Source organism: Dama dama, chromosome 3, assembly GCF_033118175.1.
Source record: "Dama dama isolate Ldn47 chromosome 3, ASM3311817v1, whole genome shotgun sequence".
Classification (NCBI taxonomy): Eukaryota; Metazoa; Chordata; class Mammalia; order Artiodactyla; family Cervidae; genus Dama; species Dama dama.
The window spans coordinates 23,330,881-23,347,156 of NC_083683.1; the positions used below are offsets into that span (position 1 = coordinate 23,330,881).

Consider the following 16,276-nt stretch of genomic DNA (forward strand, 5'->3'; position numbering starts at 1 on the left):
TTCCCCACCCAGGGATCAAACCCACATCTCCTGCGTCTCCTGCATTGCAGTTGGATTCTTTAGCGCTGAGCCACCAAGGAAGCCATATATTTATTTATTTATACACACACACACATAAACAAACGTATGTGTATACATACATGTTAGAAGCTCATTAAAAACTTTAGCTCTGGGCCTGCTGAGGGGCTCAGTGGCAAAGAATCTGCCTGCCAATGCAGGAGACATGGGTTTTTGCCCTGAGCTGGGAAATCCCACATGTGGCAGAGCAAGTAAGCCCATGTGCCACAACTATTGAGTCTGTGCTCTAGAGCCGAGGAGCCATGGCTACTGAGCCCATGCACCCTAGCTGTGCAGCAGGAAAAGCCACTGCAGTGAGAAGCCCATGCACTACAATCAGAGTAACCCCTGATCGCCACGACTAGAGAAAAGCGTGCCCAGCAACACAGACCCAGCACAGCCAAAAACAAACAAATAAACAATAGTATAGGGGAAAAAACTTTAGCTCCAGATCAAAATGAAGCCATGGTGCCCTCCCTGGAAATAAAAAATTCTCTGTAGTAGAAGTTAGCTTGATGATAAGGAAAAGTTGCGAGTTACCTCCATGTTCCCAATATGGCATCTGTTACCTCCCGGAGCATCTGCCTAGGTTAGGTCTCCTCTGAAAATAGCCATGTCACACATGTGCTACTAAGAATCAAAGAACTGGGCCTTGAATGATCCACCTTGCCCTCGAGCAGCCTTGTAACTGAGGGAATGTAATGTAGGTGTGCTCAGTCGTGTCCCACCCTTTGTGACCCCACGGGCTGAAGCTGCCAGGCTCCTCTCTTCATGAGACTCTCCAGGCAAGAATACTGGAGTGGGTTCCTTCTCCAGGGGATCTTCCCAACCCAGAGATCGAACCCTTGTCTCCTGCATTGGCAGGCGGATTCTTTACCACTGAGCCACCTAGGAAGCCCTTTATAACTGAACACATCAGTAAATTTCTCTTAACCTCTCTTTCTTCAAACACACAGGAGCACGGCCACACGCAATGTCATCTAAAAGATTCCAGTGGCTGATTAACTGATGTCTAAAGTTATTTTCCATTTATAACATCCTGTTCTGAAAATAGGAATCATCATAACTCCTAACAAATAAGTGTGGGTGAAAAGTCTCCAAATTAACAGAGTTCTAACACATGACAAATGTCCCTTGAGTTTGGAATGGAAGCTAATGTCACACCAAAGCTCATGACTTCCAAGTCAGGGTCATTCTTTCCTTTCCTCAGTCAATGAAATGTATTATCCATAGGTTACTTACCAGCAACTCCTCTGAGCATAAGCGAACCTCAGAGAGAGGGTAACAGGTTTCAAAGTCAGCAGCTCTATAAACAGGTGGGTGGGAAAGGAAAGAGTAGGGGAAAAAGAGGAAAGGAATAAGTCAGCATACTCCTTCCAGAATAGGGGTCTCAAAGTTTTTTCACCATAAATAGGACACCAGGAGTTGAAAGGGAGCTAGAAGAAGGTTTGCTTATTTTTTTTTAATAGACTTTGTCTTTTAGAGCAGTTTTAAGTTCTCAGTAAATTTCAATAGAGTACACAGCTTTTCCTGTGTACCCCCTTCCCCACACATACAGCCTCCCCCATTATTAGCATTCCTACACAAGGGGGGTATGTTAGTCACAACTGATGAACCTACATTGACACATCATTGCACTTATTTTTTCCAACAGATGAAATGCACATATAACACTGCTAATCAAAATATAAAATCAGTATTTAATCCTTAGGATGTTTGACTAAAATGTTTGTTTCTAACTCAACCCCTCAATCCTTAAGGTACCAGGAAGGAAAGAAGGCTCAAGCTCCTTCTGAAACCCTCGAGGCTTACAATCAGAGGAGGAGACTCTAGTCAGCCCCTGGAGCCACTATCAACAGTGAGAATGGCCCCAGGAGTCCATGGTCACTTTCTGGGGGTCTTCCCCCCAGCTCCTCTCCCTTTAAACTGCCCCACACCACACACACACACACACACACACACACACACACACACACACACACTCAATCACTCTAGATCATAAAGCCTCTGTAAGATGTTCGTGGACTGGAGCCCACCAGGCTCCTCTGTCCATGGGATTCTCCAGGCAAAAATACTGGTGTGGGCTGCCATTTCCTTCTCCAGGGGATCTTCCTGACCCAGGGATCAAACCGAAGTCTCCTGTTTGGCAGGCAGATTCTTTACCAGTGAGCCACCAGGGAAGCCCTCCTTTTAGACCTTTAGGCTCATCTGAGACCTCTGATAATCCTAATTTTGGACATGACCCCAAGATGTTCGCGTGAGTAGGGACTATTAACAGTGAAGATCATTGGTGCAGGGACCAATGAGGTAACATGTCCCCCACTAAAGGAGGCCATAAACTCTGAATTAAACAACCCAATGGGCTAAACCTTCTTGGAAGCATTATTCAGGTGCAGGTATCCAGGTTACCCAGTTCACATTAGCACAAGTTTCCACAGGCAGCATGTAATTCTGAAATCAGCTTAGAAGAAAGGTGACCCGCTGGTGACCAGAGGGTCCTGTAAGCCCATAGACATTCTCAGTTTGATTCACACAATTGTTTTAATGCTACCTTTGATTATTCTGAGATATCAGATTGCCTATTTCTTGGGAAAACTGACATTAGGGTGACATGCAACAGTCAGCTGGCGCGAAGGATGAGCAGCTGACTTGATTAGATGGAAACTTTGCTTCCTCCAGTCTGCTTCAGTCTCCAGCCCTAACACACACACACACACGAATGTGACTCCATGAATGCACACACAGTAAATGGAACAGCTTCACCCACTGTGTAAACAACCTGGTCCTTGGCCAAAGAATACACGCTGTTCTTTGCTAATCCTGAACTTCAGTCTCAGAGTGGCTACACTTTTTAGCTTGCCATCCACCAATCTCCCAGCCAGCTGAGTCTCCAGAGTCAACTGTCCTTACCTGTTCATTTTCACTCCTTTTCCAAGTCGTCTTTTCTGTAACCAGCATTGCCAGCTTCCAGTTGACTTTCCACCATGGTCCCTCCCGTAAGTAAACGGCCCACTCATCTCCCAGCCCTGGCATCACTGTTCAAGGGAAAAGTAAATGTTCTGAGGGGCTGGCGAAAGCCCAGGAGGGTGTGAGGTTCTTCTGAAATTAAAATCATTACCTTTTGCTTATTTTACCAGTCATTTTATTAGGGCTTCCCAGGTGGCATGGTAGTCAAGAATCCACCTGCCAATGCAGGAGATGCAAGACATGCAGTTTCGATCCCTGGGTTGGGCAGATCCCCTGGAGGAGGAAACAGCAACCCGCGCCAGTATTCTTCCCCGGGAAATCCCATGGACAGAGGAGCCTGGCGGGCTACCGTCCGTGGAGCTGAAAAGAGTAGGACACGACTGAAGTGGCAGGACACAGGCACACACCTTCATCATATTATTCCTCTGTCGAAAAGGATGATCTGAAAAGTAGCAGAGAAATGTAGCTTCCAAGGCACCACCCTTGCATAAATTTTAAAAGCACTGCTTTATATACAAAGATACTTTTAAAAGGAAAAAAAATGTGTTATATTAAGCAAAATCTTGATCACTATATACAAGGTGTCATTCCACAGAAATACAGGAAGAAAGGCTATAACTGAAAAGGTCAAGAGTTGGCAGGATTGCTTATTGCTAAAGTTTCTGTGTAGCAGCCTCATGTGACCCTTTATGTAAATTCATTATTTAGCTGGTCTCAGTCTCCATCTACTTTGAAAGAAATTGTACTCATTGGGTAACAATGGTCTAGCAACATCCTTACCTGTATTTTCTCACATGCATTATTCACTCAAAAAGTAATTAGTAGGCCTAAAAGATTCTGTCCTGGGAGTCATGCTAATGTATGTATGGCTGTATGTATGTATGTCTGTATGTATGTATGTATACAGCCATCCTGCTTTTTCATCTTAACAAACTCTTTTTCACGGCACCTGGCTGATGGTGTGGTCTATTCTAATGCTCATGACTCAGGCAGTCGCGTCAGGACTGTTACAGAATCAAGTTCTGAGGATGAAATTTAAGCCACCAAGCCCCTGGACTTCCCTGAAGCTCCAAATTATCTTACCGTGTGTGCTTCTGCCTTTAGCTATCATAAAACTCTGCTCACTCTCTTCCCCCTTAACTAATATTGCTATAGCCTTATTTAGGGAGGCTGCCTAAAATTAGCTTTGTATATAAGTGGTTTAAAGAATGAGCAAATGAATTAAATGTTTTGGATAAGTGAATGTATGAATTGATCGATAAACCCAAAAAGGCAAAGAAAACCAGAGCTCATTAGAAGTTTTTAAAAACATCCTTTCATAAAAATAGTAATGAATGCTCATTTCACCTGGTCTCATGAATAAGGATTCAAAGTCAGACAAGATCAGTGTCTGATTATTTGAAATATGCCTTAAGTAATCTACAATGTAGATAATCTACATAAAGAGTAAAGATAAATTATTAGAAATAGCTAACTTCAAATTTAGCAAACTCTATCAGATTCTGCTAGGGCAAAGAGTTTGTTCAAAGCTATATTTTGGGCCACAGTATCAGAAGTTACAGTATTGACACAATTCACAGACCACAGTTGTAACAAAAACACCACGCTCTTTTAAGGAATGGACATTGTAGAGACTTGATGATATTCTAGGAAATGAACATGAGATAATGTTTTCTAAAATAGCCCCATGATAATGTCAATGAGTAATTTCAGCTCTTATCACTGTATTATGTAGTTCAGGAGCAGTACTGATATTGTGTCAAGGAAAGGTGTCAGAATGTTAAAAAAAAAAAAAAAAAAAAAATCAATGCTCCCTCCAAGGAAAACAGCTGAGAAACAGCCACTACTGATGGATTAAAGACTCTTCATTGTTCAGTCATGGGAAGAAAAAAAAGATCTGAAAATAGTTTTCATTGTTTCACAGCAAATAGTGTGTCAAAGACCCTGCCCATCAACATACATATGTCCAGTTTCATCGAGGATAATTATGGAAAACAAGATCATTCAAACTGGAAAAGATCCCCAGGCCAGTGCCCCCACTGACAGATGCTCAGAGGCACAAAGTAACTTTCCTCATTTGCCCAGCGCTGGAGCTACGGAATCAGAGCTGTGGAACCAGGCCCTCTCCTCCCCCTCCGCCTTGGGCTATCTTTCCACCCACTTAATCTATTTCTCCTCTTCTTTTATAAACAGACGAGGAAAGAAACATTGCTGAAACCCTTCACAAACCTACAAAAGTACAAACAGTCACCCACCCTGGTCCCCTTTTCTCACCTGGCATCCCCTTCTCACATATTGTAGCTCTTTCTGGGACACTTTTCCAGCCCTGCCTGCCTCATGGATTTCATATCTCCTTTAATGATTTTTCCTTCCCCCAAGCCAGAGTTAAGGGTTCAGTTCCTATAGCAACTTGCCCATGCTTGTGTCACAATAATTGCTACCCTATTGTTTTCGAGCCACTTGATAACCTCTCTGTCTCTTCCACACACACAGCACCGTGGTTTCTCAGAAGCAGTGGTTTTGTCTTACTTATCTTCGCAGGTGCTACTATCCCCAGCCTTTAGCAAAGATCATTAACTGTTTATTGTATAAATAAATCAATGTTACCAACTTTTTGTCTTTCTGAGCTTTAGGAAAAAGCCGACAGCCAAAACAGCATAACGAGGGACTTCCCTGATGGTCCCGTGGCTGAGACTCTGTACTCCCAATTCAGGGGGCCCAGGTCTAATCCCTAGTCAGGGAACTGGATCCCACACTTGGCAATTAAGAGTTTGCATGCCGCATCTAAAGATCCCACATGCCACAAAGACCCAGTGAAGCCAAATAAATATTAAAACAAACAAAAAAAGTAGCATGACGATACAGGACAATGTGTCTGTCTGTGCTATATAAATATTTTTCAAACTGTAGGAGATCCATGATTGGGTACTATATGGTTTCTGCAATTTTCTTAAGAAAGCGTGAAAGGACCTGCTCACTCTCCGACAGAAATTTAGCAAGTTGCCCATAGTTTAAAATTCAGATTAGTCTCTGCCTTTCCCTTCACAGGCCTCTCTGCCCTAAGTACTGTTCCTTATTCCTGACCCATCCCTTTTCAAGGCTCAGCTCAGACATCAGTCCCAGATACCAGGCTTTCCTTGACCTCCCCTTGGTGAACCTCGAGGGGGCCCCTTATCACACCCTCTTCTGAAGTCTCCCAGCATGGTAGCTGTTCTTCTTTATTGACTGTATTCAGTTTACTTAAGTGGATCTTTTATCTCCTCGCCTCGCTAAGGAACCTGAGAGCAGGCTTTCGATCTTTACACCCTGAAGATGTCTAACATGGAGCCCTGCCCGGGGCAGGTCCGTGGCAAAGAGTTTCTGAATTGCTAAAACCTTCCCTTCTTAAAGCTGCAAACAGGCAAATCTTCACCAAGCAGAATGAGGAGGAGACGCTTTCTAGCCAGGCTGGTCCGTGACTTCGTGAGCTACGTGTGTGTGAGCAGCAGCCAGATCAGTAGGTAAAGGAGGACAGGTGGGCGTGTGAGCCTGCCAGGAGGGATTTCTCAAGGCAGACAGATAAGAAGAGCCCTAACCTAGGCTACAGGTCAGGGAAGACTTCCCAGAAGAGATGACCCCTGACCTGAGGCACAAAGGTTGCGTTGAGCAAAGAGCAGGAGAGTTGGTCAGATGGGAGGAGGCAGCACAGACACAGGCCCGGAGAAGATCCAGCCATCCAGGGCTTTATATACCAAGTATGTGTACCTAAGCAAACACACGGAGCAGTGTGACGAGCTGCTTTCTGCTGGAGGGATGGAGGGCCAGGGAAGGATGTCAGATATCATTCAGTAGCCATATTCAAAGGGGACTGGAGGGCCCCAGCCAGGAGGCAGCCATCCATGGCTACTGCCTCCATGGCTACTGCGGTCATCTATGCAAAATGGGAGGCACTTCAGAGACGAGAACCTGAAATGTGGGTAATTAAAAATATCCATTGATGATCTCTTAGGAATGGGAGGAAAGAGAGCAGGGAGAGAGAGGAAGGCATCAAGGATAATGGCCAAATGTCTGGCCTGAGTAACCACGTGAGTTACATTCACAAAGACAGATGTTGAAGAGAGCAGAGGAAGGTAAATGGGAAGGTGATGGATGAATTAACTGAGTCTGAATTGTCTACAGGACTTGGAAGTGTCAATCCAATAGGGATCGGTCACACAGAGCCAGATCTCAAGAGAGAGATTTCAAAGCCAGAGCTATCTCTTTGGGATTCCTTGTAAAGGTGATAGTTGAATTCATGGGAATAAATGAGATCATCTGGGAAAAGTACATAGAACTCACGAAAGGCTTGAATTTGACGGCAGATAAAGAAGGGAAATCTTTGGAGAGATTCGGAAGTTGCGATCAAAGAGGTAGGAGGAAAACGGAGAGAAACCAACCGTGGGAGCTGAAGGACGTTTGAAGAATCACGGTGTGGCCAATGCTGGAAAATGCTGCAGAGATATCAAATGAAGGAAAGACAGACCACGGTCGTTGCATTTAGGCAGTAGGTTTTGGTGCCCTTGAAAAGGAAAGCACTGTTTCTGAGGAGTGAGAGAAACTGACGCCAGTTTAGGGAGTAAATGGAAGTTGAAAGTGTGGGAAAATGAATGCAGAGAAGTTTTTAGAAGCTTGGTTTTAAAAGAAATGTGAGAGATGGGACGAAAATCCAAATAAGACCCAAGACTGAGAGAAAAAAAATTGGGGGGTGGGGGTGGTGCAGTGTGTATGTATTATTTGGCTGGTTAGTTTCTTTGTATAGTTCAGAGAGCCCTTCAATGTTTCTATCCTGAGAGCAAAAGAGTCAGGGAGAGGTTAAAGATCCAGGAGAGGGCAGATGAAAACTGGAGGCCATCCCCTAACAGGCAGGTGGAGAGGGGGCAGGGTGTGATGGAAGAGTTAGCCTCAGATAGGAGGGAGAAGGGACAGTCAGCCTCGACCAGCAGAGGAGGGAGGCTGGGAGCAAACACCAGGAGGGTGATGGGTAGTTAAGGGAGCTGATTAAAAAGCTTTTTGTAAATCCCGATCAGCTGTCAGGATTAAGAAAGGCAGTCACAGTAATATGGCAATAGTTTCAAAAGTAGTCACAGGACCTGGTTTCTTCAAACGAAAACTATATATGTTACAAGGAAAAAAGAGAAAAGGAGGAAGAAACTTTACCTTAAAAGAAACTTACCTGACATGTCAACCAATCACAAAATAGTGACCTTACTTGGATAAACCTTTTTTTAAAAAATCAAAAGGCAACAAGGAAATGTGAAAACTGCCTGTATGTTCAGTGGTACTAGAGAATGACTATTAACTTTTTACTGAGATAATGCTATTGTGCTTAGTTTTTTTAAGAGTCCTTATTTTTAGGGTACATATAATATTCACAGATGAAATAATATGACATCAGAGATTTGACTTACTATAATCTGAGGGCAGGATAGAGGCCGTCAATGCAATAAGATTGGTCATGAGCTAAGTAATAGATATAGGGGAGTTTAGGACAATATTCTCTATGCTTTTATAAATGTTTGAGATTTCCCACAGGATAAAGGTTTTTAAACCAAAAATATTTTTCAAAGCCAGAAAAAAAAAAAAAAAGACAATCATAGAGAATGAAAGAAAGGGATAATCTAATACATATAGAAAGATTACTATGTAGTGGGCAGTGACTGCAGCCATACAATTAAAAGACACTTCCTCCTTGGAAAAATGCTATGACAAAACTAGACAGTGTATTAAAAAACAGAGATATCACTTTGCCAACAAAGGTCCATATAATCAAAGCTATGGCTTTTCCAGTAGTCATGTTACAGATGTGAGAGTTGGACCAGAAAGGAGGCTGAGTGACGAAGAATTGATGCTTTCGAATTGCGGTGCTGGAGAAGTCCCTGAGAGTCCCTTGGACCACAAGAAGATCAAACCAGTCAATCCTAAAGGAAATCAAGAGTGAATATTCATTGGAAGGACTGATGCTGAAGTTGAAGCTTTAATACTTGGCTACCTGATGCAAAGAGATGACTCGTTGGAAAAAACCCTAATGCTGGGGAAGATTGAGAGCAAGAGAAAGGGGTGACAGAGGATAAGATGGTTGGATGGCATCACGGACTCAATGATTCGATTTGAGCAAACTCTGGAAGATAGTGAAGGACAGGGAAGCCTGGTGGCTGCCATCTATGGGGGTCACAAAGAGTCAGACACAGCTTACAGACTGAATAACAACAAAGCCTGCCTAAAGTTGACACAATCAATTTGTTGTAACCCAGTTGAGTGACGCTTTCCCAGCAGACTTCAGAAGGCTTGATATGCAAGTGAAGACACTGCACTGGTACAGGGCAATAGATATGACAGCAAAAGAAGACACAGGGGTATAATGGTATTGACCATGGCAAAACTGAGGCGTTAAACCATCATCCAGTGTAGGCTAGATAGGCAGGATATGAAACCACGGCAGTGACTGACAGAATAGAGGCAGAAAGAAACTGGAGGTCTTGAAGAAAATGCATGGCTGGAAAATGGAGTTGAGAAAGCTGGAAGAATTGGGAGCCTATGGTTAGCAAGCCAGTTTATGGAATCTAGGATTTCAACTGTGGGTGATGACAAGGTCAAGTGTAATGGTAAATGCCTGTGAAGTGCCTCCGTGAAAGGGCGGCTGAAGTGGGATGGAGGTGGAAGTCAAATAGAGTGAAGACAGTTATGAAATGGTGAGGTGGGATGGACACTGAAAGATGAGGCTCAGTTATAAGTCCTGTAAAGACAAGGGCTCTGCCTCTCTTTTATTAAAAAAAACCAGCATATACCAAACATTGAAGACAGTGCCTGTCCCAGGGAAGATGTTTCCAAGTAGTCTTTGAGCACATGAGAGGAAGGATGGTATCACTAACTCTTTAACTGAAAGCCTTCAAGTTTCTACTCACCACGGGTGAGCCAGGAGCGGGAAAAAGAGATGTAGAAAGCAGATGAATGAATATGCACCACAGCAGGATTCATTGGCCAAAAGAAATATTAAAGGAATAAAATGTGGAACCTAGGAGAAAACGTCAAATGCATTCACGCCTTTTTGTCACTTAGACCTGAACTAATATATGAGCTGTGACTGAGTTAATAACTGTCTGTGAGTGTATGGACAGATTTTTTTAAGAGAGGAGAAAACAAGAAAAGATTTTCTTAGTGCTCTGCCGTGTTGCTGTTTGGCGGGGACCAGGCTTAAGTGGGAGTCGATCTGGATCACAGCAGCCTGAGGTCATCTCCGGTTCGGAAGCCAGTGGGCAGGGCAAGGAACAGGCCTCCAGGAACTCCTCTAACTCTATAATTAGGAAGAATAAACTTCTCACCCTGTCACTGATCTGCCCATCTAAGAATCTCAGGAATAAATTAGAACTTTTGAGAATATAGTTGGCTCTTAAAACTGGGCACCTAAACCAGTATCACTCAGTCATTATTCATTCAGTTACTCAATAAATACTGAGAAATGAAATAGTGGTTTGAATTGAGGAAATGATTTAGAAAAGACATTAAAAAAGAAACTTAAAATGCAAAAAGAAATATTAAAAACTAAGTCTGCTTACAGATAAAATTCTTATTAATGATAATCTCAAATACTTAGTGAGTTTACCACTGGCCACATACTAGGCTATGTGCTTTACATAAAGTCGCATTTCACCATCATAGCTGTCCTGTGATCTAGGTATTGTTAGGATTCCCATTTACAGGTGAGGAGACGGGCTAAGAGATTGAATGACTTTTCCAAGATGGTAGCTAATATGGATCTGAAACAGGAAGGAAGGGGACATGGGAGAAGTGACATAGCTTGGGAGAAGTGACATAGCTATAGGATATGATGAAAACTGGTTAGAACCAGCTACATCCAAGACAGCAGAAGATTCAACCTCCAGTGGCTCGGGAGCCTTATTATAGGCTCACCGTAATATATTAGCATCGCAGTGGCACACCCACCAGCGCTGAGGCCAGCCATCATAGGCCAAAAAGTGGGTGGTGGCCCAGCTTCTGGGAATCCCTGCCCCTTCTCCAAAATAGCTGAAATAATATTCCCACTCATTAGCCTGTGAAATGACCCACTCCTATAAAAACTGACAGCCCCAGACACCGGTGCCCCCTCGCCTTCTGAGATGGCCCGCATTCTGTCTGTGAAGTATGTGGGTGCTCAGTTGCTCAGTCATGTCTTTGTAACCCTGTGGACTGAACCCACCGGCTTCTGTCCATGGGATTTTCCAGGCAAGAATACTGGAGCAGGTTGCCGTTTCCTACCCCGGGGGATCTTCCTGACCTAGAGATCGAAACTGTGTCTCTTGTGTCTCCTGCATTGACAGGTGGATTCTTTACCACTGTGCCACTTGGCAAGCTGAGTATGTTTCTCTCTAAATAAATCCACTTCTTACCTATTACTTAGCTTCTCACTGAATCCTTTCTGCGATGAGACATCAAGAACCTAAGCTTCAACAAGTCCTGAAACCAGGTGTGTGATCTCAGTTAAATGATGAAGGGTTCAAGTCCCAGTCTGAGTTACACAGCTTCAAAACCAGGCCAGGTCTGGCTGACACTAAAATACTTGCTTCTGACCCATACTCTAAACTGCTTTACTCAACCCTGCCTGGCAAGAACCAAAGTGAAGTCACTCAGTCGTGTCTGACTCTTTGCAACCCCATGGACTGTAGCCCACCAGGCTCCTCCGTCCATGGGATTTTCCAGGCAAGAGTGCTGGAGCAGGTTGCCATTTCCTTCTCCAGGAGGTCTTCCCAACCCAGGAGTCGAACCCAGGTCTCCCGCATTGTAGGCAGACGCTTTACCGTCTGAGCCACCAGGGAAGTCTGACAAGAACCAAGAAGGGAGAAAATGAAGTCCCATCTAGACCGACTTGAGCTACTAGTGCTGAAGGATCACTCTCTGAGTGATAACTCTGACGAGTCAGGAATGTAAGATAGAAGAAACTTTTATAGTTTTTCTCTTGTCTCTTGTGTGTGAGCTCAGTCACTTCAGTTGTATCCAACTCTTTGCAACCCTGTGAATGGTAGTCTGCCAAGCTCCTCTGTCCATGGGGATTCTCCAGGCAAGAATACTGGAGAGGGTTGCTATGTCAGGGGATCTTTCTGACCCAGGGATCAGCACCTCCTGCATTGCATCTCCTGCACTGCAGGCAGATTCTTCAGCCACTGAGCTACCTGGGAAGCCCAGTCTCTGCTCTTACATTCATGCAAATCCTGTTTCCAACAGAGAAAGGAAAGGTGGGGTAGGGGGCATGTTAATTAATGGCAGGACAAAAAAAAACAAAAAAAAATGAAAACCTTCCAGGGATTACTTAGACCACTGCCTATCAAAAAAACAGAAAAGGGAGGAACTCCCAAAGTCCTTGAGTCCCTATTTCCTTGTGAATGAAAGAGACTAGTATGTAAATAAGGGCTTTGCATAAGCCAGACATTCTTTCAAGTCCAGTTTATCTACCATATGAGTCACTTCCTTTGTAAAGCAGGAATTAGAAGAGATAGAGGCACATAATCATTACCCAGCACAAACCTTCTTAATAGGCCTTTTCTTCTCATTCAAGAAGCCAGAAGGTACAGGACTCCTCCTTGGACAAAAACAGCAACATCATTTTGCATACACTGCACACACAGCTTGACCTGTTCCTATTCTCACTGGCAGAGAGAAATGAACAAGTAAGATAAACAGGCAGATGAGACGACAGGAGGGAGGCCACAGGTCCAGCCGGTTAACCTGACACTTACAAAGGAATCTGAATAACAAGAAGCCTTTGAATGACTCAGGGAAGATTTATCTCTTTCAAAAGGAAGTTTAACCCCACTAGTTACTCACTCGAGCCAGGATAGTCATAAACCTTTAGAGGAAGTCTAAGAGTAGCCTAATACCAGAAAAAGGAAACAGCCACCCATTCATTCATAGACGAGGGCTCTGCCTTGACCTTTCAACTGAAAAACAAATAGAGTTGTATTCTGCGATGGCACAAATTGTAAACAGGAAAGGGACTGGCCTCTTTCTCATCTTAATGCCTACTGTAGGTCTTGTCCCATCCCTGCAATATATTTATCAGGGGTAAATCCTTGGAAGGAAAGCCATGACACACCTAGACAGCATATTAAAAATCAGAGACATCGCTTTGCCAACAAAGATCTGTCTAGTCAAAACTATGGTTTTCCAAGTAGTCATGTACAGATGTGAGAACTGGACCAGAAAGAAGGCGGAGCACCAAAAAACTCACTGATGCTTTCGAACTGTGGTGCTAGAGAAGACTCTTGAGAGTCCCTTGGACTGCGAGGAGGTCAAACCAGTCAGTTTGAAAGGAAACCAGCCCTGAATATTCACTGGAAGGACTGATGGTGAAGCTGAAGCTCCAGTGCTTTGGCCACCTGATACAAAGAGCCAACTTGAAAAAGACCTTAATGCTGGGAAAGACTGAACGTAAAAGGAAAAGGGGCGGCAGAGGATGAGATGGTAGCACCAAGGACTCGGTGGACATGAATTTGAGCAAACTCTGGGAGACAGTGAAGGACAGAGAAGCCTGGCTTGTTCCTGTCTAACTCTTAACAAAGAGTTAGACACCACTTAGCGACTGAACAACAGTGACTTTTTTTTAGGATTAAAGATTCAATTTGAAGGCTGAATAAGGAAAGAAGTCCTGGACCTGCTAGGCAGTTGAAGCCCATTCATGAATAGGCAGAACACCTTCAAGGGCTTCACAGGTGGCGCAGTGGTAAAGAATTTGCCTACCGATGCAGGAGACTTGGGTTCGATCCCTGGGTCAGGAAGATCCACTGGAGAAGGGAATGGTAACCCGCTTCAGCATTCTTGCCTGGAAAAATCCCATGAACAGAGGAGCCTAGCCAGCTACAGTCCATGGAATTGTGAAGAGTCAGACACTACTGAGCACATACACACACAATTAGATTTGAATATTAGGATGGTTTCTCCATCTTTAAAATTCTTTCTGACTTACTGAATGTTTTTGAAAGTGCTGTTAAGACTAATAGTTCTACCTTGGATGGTATCACCGACTCAATGGACATGAGTCTGGATAAACTCTGGAAGTTGGTGATGGACAGGGAGGCCTGGCATGCTGCAGTCCACGGGGCTGCAAACAGTCAGACACGACTGAGTGACTGAACTGAACTGTTAAAACTACATAGGTGATTATTACACACACAAGAGAAATTTTAAAGTACATACATAGGAATAATTATGAAAATAATAACAGCTAACATTTACCACTTGCATACTGAGCACCAGGCACTCAAAGTTTTCTCTGCATGTTAAGTTGATTAATTCATACAATAGTAAATTCTACCGATAACTCTAGTTTGTAGATGGGTTAAGCGAGGCACAGAAAGTTTAAGGAACCCGCCCAAGGATGTGCAGCTAGAGAGTGTAGGGTCAGTATTTGAACTATGGCAGCCTGACTCCAGGGTCCATGACTTGACCTGCAATGCTAGCCAATCATGGCGAAGATGAAAATAAAGTTTGCCTCACAGTTCTGTAATACTTCTGGTCAGTTCTGTGTGGGCCAGAGCTAATCTGCAGACCTCTCTACCAGGTATACCAAGCAACACAAACGATCCTGTTAAATTTAATTCCAGCTGTTAAATCCTGGACATTTTCAAAATATCTGGTTGCTATTGTTGTTCAGTCACCCAGTCGTGTCCAAGTCTTTGTGACCCCGTGGACAGTAGCACACCAGGCCTCCCTGTCCCTCACCATCTCCCAGAGTTTGCCCAAATTCATGTTCATTGCATCGGTGATCCCGTCCAGCCATCTCATCCTCTGATGCCTTCTTCTCCTTCTGCCCTCAGTCTTTCCCAGCATCGGGACTGTTCCAATGAGTTGTCTGTTCATATCAGATGACCAAAATACTGGAGCTTCGGCTTCAGCATCAGTCCTTCCAGTGAATATTCAGGGTTTATCTCCCTTAAGATTGACAGGTTTGATCTCCTTGCTGTCCAAGGGACTCTTGGGAATCTTCTCCAGTACCACAGTTCAAAGGCATCAATTCTTTGGCATTCTGCCTTCTTTACAGTCCAACTCTCACAACTGGATGTGACCACTGGGAAGACCACAGCCTTGACTATATGGACTTTTGTCAGCAGAGTAATGTCTCTGTTTTTCAATACACTGTCTAGGTTTGTCATCACTTTCCTGCCAAGAAGCAGTCGTCTTCTGATTTCATAGCTGCAGTCACCATCCGCAGTGATTTTGGAGCCCAAGAAGAGGAAATCTGTCACTACTTCCACCTTTTCCGCTTCTATTTGCCATGAAGAAATGGGGCCCAATGCCATGATCTTAGTTTTTTTAATATTTAGTCTTAAGGCAGCTCTTTCACTCTCCTCCCTAACCCTCATCAAGAGGCTCTTTATTTCCTCTTCATTTTCTGCTGTTAGAGTGGTATCACCCGCATGTCTGAGGTTGTTGATGTTTCTCCCGCCTGTCTTGATTCCAGCTTGTAACTCATCCAGCCCGACATTTCTCATGATGTGCTCAGCATATAGGTTAAACAGACAGGGTGACGGCAGGCAGCCCTGCCGAGCTCCTTTCTCAAGCTTGAGCCAGTCATTTGTTCCATACAGGCTTCTAACTGCTGCTTCTTGACCCCCATACAGGTTTCTCAGGAGACAGGTAAGAAGGTCTGGTATTCCCATCTCTCTAAGAGCTTTCCACAGTTTGTCATGATCCACACAGTCAAAGGCTTTCATCTGTTGATGAAACAGAGATAGATGCTTTTCTGAAATTCCCTTGCTTTCTCTCTAATCCAGCGAATGCTGGCAATTTGATCTCTAGTTCCTCTTCTTTTTCTAAACCCATGTCCAGACCCCTCCCCCAAAATACTTTGAGTTACGCTGCTTGTATTCTGTCTTTCCCTGTATTCTTTCATGCGTGCAAGCTCACTCGTGTCCAGTTCTTTTCCACTTCGTGGTCTACAGCCACCAGGCTCCTCCGTCCATGGAATTTTCCAGGCAAGAATACTGTAGGGGGTTGCCATTTCCTCCTCCAGGGGATCTTCCCCACCCAAGGATTGAACCCCTGTCTCCTGCACTGGGGCGTGGGTTCCTTACCACTGAACCACCTGGGAAGTCCATATTCTTTCATAGAAAAGAAAAATTTCTGGTCATTTGGAACTGTTACTTCAGGATGACCACGATTACATTCATCAGGTTTCTGACAGTGAGCATTTCAGTGCTTTTTCTGAGGAAAAGGTGCCTTTTCTGAGGAAAACTCTAAACAACCT

At 44.0% G+C, this 16,276-nt stretch overlaps 1 long non-coding RNA gene across 1 annotated transcript; it reads right to left on the minus strand.

The window, feature by feature from the left end:
• Window positions 1-1,299: 1,299 nt before the first annotated feature.
• On the minus strand, window positions 1,300-12,758 carry LOC133043666 (uncharacterized). The gene is made up of 4 exons (XR_009689752.1): window positions 12,559-12,758; window positions 3,176-3,466; window positions 2,968-3,092; window positions 1,300-1,363 (listed from the first exon to the last, which is right to left on the minus strand). It is a non-coding gene; the product is annotated as an uncharacterized LOC133043666 (long non-coding RNA).
• Between the last annotated feature and the right edge of the window lie 3,518 nt (window positions 12,759-16,276).